The sequence below is a fragment of the Camelus ferus genome, chromosome 24 (assembly GCF_009834535.1).
Source record: "Camelus ferus isolate YT-003-E chromosome 24, BCGSAC_Cfer_1.0, whole genome shotgun sequence".
Lineage (NCBI taxonomy): Eukaryota > Metazoa > Chordata > Mammalia > Artiodactyla > Camelidae > Camelus > Camelus ferus.
The window spans coordinates 10,123,897-10,130,222 of record NC_045719.1 but is presented as its reverse complement, the minus strand read 5'-3'; positions in this window follow the sequence as shown (position 1 = coordinate 10,130,222).

Here is a 6,326-nt window from a genome sequence, read left to right as displayed (position 1 = left end):
TGCCAGAGCACTCTGTTCTTCTTAACAAGAGTAGTCCTCACGCTTAGCACCCCATGCCTTTGGCAACTTCCATCAGCTACTTTGACTGGAGTTCTCTTTCAGCTTTCTTCCTGCCTGGTCTTGTCACCTCACCACAGTTAGAACAAAACCACTGCTATCCTAGATCATTTAGAGTCCTATTTCTATTTAAATTGTGGCAAAATATACACAAGATAAAATTTAGTATCTTAACCATTTTTAAGTGTACCATTCAGTGGTGTTAAGTATATTCACATTGTTGCGTAACCAATCTCCAGAAGTCCTTCAGCTTGCATAACCCAAAACCCATTCCTCACAACTTCACATTCTCCAGTCCTCCCAACTACTGTTGCACTGTCTACGAATTTGACTACTCTAGATAGCTCATATAAGTAGAATTATATAATATTTGTCCTTTTGTAACTGGCTTATTTCACTCAGCACAGTGTCCTCAAGGTTTATCCATGTTGTAGCATATGCCAGAATTTTTTTCCTTTTTACAGCTGAAAAATATACTATTTTATGTATATAACACAATTTGTGTACCTGTTCATCTGTCAGTGGACACTTGGGTTGCTTCCACCTTTTGACTATTGTGAATAATGCTGCTATGAACATAGATGTACAAATTCAGTTTTGTACATCTGTGCTTTCAATTTTGGGGGGTATATACCCAGAAGTGGAATTGCTGGGTCATACAGTAATTTTAATGGTTAGCATTTTGAGGAATCACCATACTGTTTTCCATAGTGGCTTCACCATTTTACATTCCTACCAACATGGAACAAGAGTTCCAATTTCTCCACACCCTTGCCAACACTAGTTATTTTCTGTACTTTTGATAGTAGCCATCTTAGTGAGTGTGAGGTGACATCTCATTGTGGGTTTTTTTTTTTCTTTTTTTAATTTTTTTGAGGCATTATTGACATATAACATTATATTAGTTTCAGGTATACAACATGATAATTCGGTATTTGTGTATACTGTGAAGTGAACACCACATTCACTCATTTCAGCCACTCCCCATTCCCTGCCTGTGGCAACCACTAATCTGTTCTCAGCATCTATGAGCTCAGGTTTTTGTTTTGTTCTTTGTTTAAGATTCCACACGTAGTGGGATCATATGGTATTTGTCTTTGTCTGGCTTAATTTCATCTAGTGTAATGCCTTCAAAGTACATCTATGTTGTCACAAATGGCAGGGTTTCTTCTGCATGTAGTTATGCAATTTTTCCAACACCATTTATTGAAGAGACCATTCTTTCTCCTTTGAGTATCCTTGGCTCACTTGCTAAATATAAGTTGACTGCATATATGAGGGGGGTTTTTTTTGTTGTTTTTTGGGCACTCAGTTCTGCTCCGTTGGTCTATGTGTTTGATTTTATACCAGTACTACACAGTTTTGATTACTGTAACATTGTAGTGTAGTTTGAAATCAGGAAGTCTGGTACTTCCATTGTAAGTGTCCAGAGTCTTTTGCAAGCTCTAGGAGGTGTGCTGGATCAAATCCCAGATACAGGCTGGAAATGAGTAAGACAGCAGAGCAACAGCAATGAAGGGCCCTGGGCATCTAAGTGGCAGTGAAATGGCTGCCCAATTAGTAAAACAGGTTAGGCTTAAACAGCACCACCATCTACCCAGTTGCCCATTCCCATACCTGAATGCCATTTTAACTCCTTTCTTTTCTGCAGGTCTCAACTCCAATGCCAAGTCCTCTCACTTTTACCTTCTAAATATACCTTAAATCCATCTACTTCCATCCATTCCTACTACCAGTAGCTCAATTCAGGCCACCATCATCTCTCACTTGGCTTTTCTTTTCACTCTCTTTTGCATTGTAGGGGAGGAAGAAATAATTTTCCCTCTACCATTCTGAGTTCTTAGCTAAAAATAGATTAACGAGAAAAAAACAGTTAATTAACATGTATGTGTCATATATACAAGGGAGATACCCAAGAAAAATGAGTAAATCTCCTGAGATGGCCCATGCCACTGCCATAAATACCATCTTCAGCTAAATACAAATGATGTTGGAAAGGGTAGGGGGCAATTTACAGGCAGGTGAGAGGCGGGAATGTTTGGTGATCAAAAATTGCCCTTCCTGCATTTAAGACTCTGAACTGAAAAAGTTATTTCTGGTAAAGCTCTCATCCTGGTAGAGGCCCCCTTTCTAATGTAAATTTTCTTTATAAATGTAGGTTTCCCTTACAAAAGGATTGTAATCTATGCTGTTTACAGAGCTTCTGCTGTGTTTGCAGTTTCTTGAAAAAATCAGCTCAAAATAACTCATGCGAAAGAGGCATATTTTACAGTGGCATATTCAGCTCTTTGTCAGCGCCAAGATCTTACCAATTACTGATTTCACTTCTTTTACAATGAGAAACATGCTAACCATCACCTACTGAGCTCCCACTGCGTGTGAAGCTTTAGACTGATGACATTTCACACATTATCTCATTTCATTCAGCTCTCCAAAAATCCTGCAAGGAAGGATTATTAGCCCCATTTAACAGATGAAGAAAATAAGCCTCAAAGAAGCTAAGTAACTTATCCCAGATAATTTCCATGCTCAAGGCATGGAACCAAAATTTAAATCCAGCTCTGACTTCCAAATCTAGTTCTCCTTGATTACAAATGCATACTTGTGATTTATCTCTTGCTGTCAGATGACAAAAATGATACAATTTGGTAAGGGGGTTGATGTCCTTTATTCAAGAGAAGACAATCCATGGATTGGTAGAGCCTCACAATTAGTGGCGCACTCTTCCTGAGAGATTTTGGGCAAGAGCAAGATTGAAAGCACATTAGAAGAGGCATAGCAGAGATAGGGCATGACTGGCTAGGAGACCCCATTTTCTAGGGTGAGGTAAACTAGCTAACATAAGTTGGAGGATTGTGATTGGTGTAAATGAGGTTTCCTTGACAGGCCTTCCCCATAAGTACAGGCTGACTTAGGTTTACATTTGTGACAGATGTGGGACAGGCCACTGGAGTGGCCTCCCTTTTATGGGTCCTAATATACAAATTAATTTTATCATGCCCTGAAACAGTATACAACTCAAAACCTGGGTTAAATGAAAACAAAACAAAACAAAAAAAACCCAACCATCTTCCCTAGGCTCAGAAACCCAAATTCTAACTGTTAGCATTATACTTTCAACCTGCCTCTCTCTCTACCTGGTCTACACCAGGGGTTGGCCAACTCTGGGTCACAAACCATAGTTTGGCTCCTGAGTTAAGTGGTTTTTACATGTTGTGATAACTGTGGCTTATAATTAGAAATAGATATTTGGTCTTCATCCTCATTTCTTCACAGAACTCCTAAAACCCTAGGAACTTCCTAAGTGATAAGAGCACTGGGAGAATCTTTTGGTACAATATTTGGCCTCTTGTGCTTGGTTCCTGAAACAGCTTCAGCACCATAAAGGTAAAAGGAGTGTCTTGTTATTCATAATAAGCCCCTTTCAACCAATACTTGAGTTTAAGTGAATGAGGTGATTTTTGGAAAAACCTTAAGGATGCGGGATGGTTGCCAGAGGAACCCAGCAGGTGATTAGAATGTTGGAACTTTCAGTTCCACCTCCAACCTCCTGGGAGAGGAGAGGGGCTGGAGATTGAATCAGTTACCAATGGCCAGTGATTTAACTGATCCATACCTGTGTAGTGAAGCTTCCATTAAAGACCAAAAGGACAGAGTTCAGAAAGCTCTGTACCCCTTCCCATATACCTTGCCTTCTGCATCTCTTCCATCAGGCTGTTTCTGAGTTATATTCTTTTATAATGAAGTGATAATCTAGCAAGTAAAATGTTCTCCTGGGTTCTGCCTGCAGCTCTAGCAACCAGAGGTGGGGGTCATGAGAAGCTCCAGGTTATACCAGGTTGGTTAGAAGCAATCTGACTTGAGATTGGCATATGAAGCAGTGGGAGGGGCAGTCTTGTAGGACTGAACCCTTAACCTGTGGGATCTTACGCTATCTCCAGGTAGACAGTGGCAGAACTGAATTGAGTTGTAGGACATCAAGCTGGTGTCACAGAATGTCTTGATTTGTAAGAAGCCTACTGTCAGAAGTGAAATATTCTGTTAGTAGAGGTTTTGAGAGTAAAGGAAATACGCAGGAAGAGTGTTTTCCTTTACACGTTTATACAGTTGAAAACATCAAACGAGTATTTCATGACACATGAGAATTTTATGAAATTCAGATTTCAGTATCTAAAAATAGTTTTGTTGGAACATGTGCTATTATTAGCATATATATTGTTTATGACTGCTTTCATGATACAAAACTGAGTAGCTGTGAAAGAGATGGCTCACAGTGCATAAAATATATAGTATTTGGCTATTTACAGAAAATGTTTGTCAACCTTTCGTCTATGGTCCTTGACCAGATTCAAGGTTCCCCATTGTATCTCCTGGACTAAGCAGTCTTTCTGCATCAGCCCATGGCCAGCTTAGCTTTTCATAAGGTTTTCAAAACTGAATACAGAGAAATAGATAACTTGCTCAAGCTAGCAAGGCAAGCTAAAAAGCGGACACAGGATTGAAACATGCAGACTCCTGAGACCCAGCTCTGAGCTGCTGTGCTCTATTGCTCCCTAGGGGAGCCTGAGAACTTGGGAACCTCAGTGTCAACTTAAAATTCCAGGTACTGTTAAAATCCTCAGAAATAGTCTGTCTTAAAGAGGTATTGCTATAGGACAGTTCTCCCCTAAATAGTGAAAAAACAATTACTTAACGGTTTTGTTGGATGCTTATCACATGCTAAGTATCATTAAACACATCTCATTTAACCCTCATAATATCCCTCAAACAGAGAGAATCATAATCCACATTTTTACAAATTAGGAAACTAAGAGCAAAAAAAGATTTAAGTTTCCTAATAAATTCACAGATTTAGTATACCAGTGAGGTGGTGATGGCATGTTGAAATTTACAGACTAGGTGCTCAGATATGCAAAATTATAGCTGTATTTCTCTGTATCTGAACCAAACTTGATGATGAACCCCATATTTCCATTCCTGGAAGGGGAGAAAATGTGTCATTACAAGGTTATTCAGCCACCACAGGTAGTAAATGTAAAACCAAAGGTGTTCAGTTTCATTAGCCATCAGAGAAATACAAATTAAAACCACAAGTGATCCCACTACCCACCACACTGCATGAGTAAAATGGGAGTCAGGTGATGCCAGACGTGGATGGGCAGCAACTAGAACTCCCATTCACTACCAGTAGGAGTGTAAATCTGCATAACTACTTTGGAAAACTGCTTGGCAGTGAGTGATGGGTGCTGGAGCTCACAGTAAGTGATTGTTAAATTTCCAGGAATTTCGTAAGCCCACTGATTTCACACTGGTAGCTTGAAATTGGACAGAGTTGGAGTATTTACACCATGGGAACTGGCTAACATTATAAATCAGCACCAACCCTAGAGCCAGTTGTTAAAAACTTACCGGCACACCATTGGGCAGTAGACACTAAAGCTCATGTTCGTTCAGTGGAATATTATGCAGTGGTAAGAATGAAAGAAGTGCATGTGCAGCAACCCAAATGAATCTCACAAAACGTTGGAACAAAAGGAGCCCAAACAAGGGTACATACTGTGTGATTCCACTTATACAAGTATAAGTCAAAACAGATCAAATTCATTTCTGGTATCAGAAATCAGGGAGGTGGTTACTTGGCAGGGAGGAGAGCAGCAATGATTGGACTGGATGAAGAGGGGTTGTGGGTGCTAGTACTGACCTTTTCTCCATCTAAATGCTGGTTATATAACTTTATTTTGTAAAAAATTTCATCAGTAAAAAGTTTGATTTTAAAAATTAGTCACTTCCATTATTGGACAACCAAATGAAAAAAAATAACTTCAAATTAAATCTCACATCTTACACAAAAATAAATTAAAATGGATAATACATATAAATGAAAAACATGAAACTCTGAAAAGAGAACAGAAGAAAACCTTCACAACCTGGGGTTAAACAAAGAGTCTTTAGACATAACACAAAAACATGACTGAAAAAAAAGATAAATTGTATCTCATCAAAGTTAAATACTTTCACAGCAAGAAACACTGTTAAAAGAATGAAAAGACAAGCTACAAACTGGGAGAAGGTTAAGTGCAAATCACACACCTGACAAAGAACTTGGATCCAGAATATATATCTTGGTTTTGGTAAATATAGTTATGTACAATGTTACTGTTAGGGAAAGCTGAATATTTTTACTCCTTGTGAATCTGTAATTATTTCAAAACAAAAAAGATCAATTAAAAAAAAAAAAGATACTGGGTTTTACCTACCAGACTGCCTAT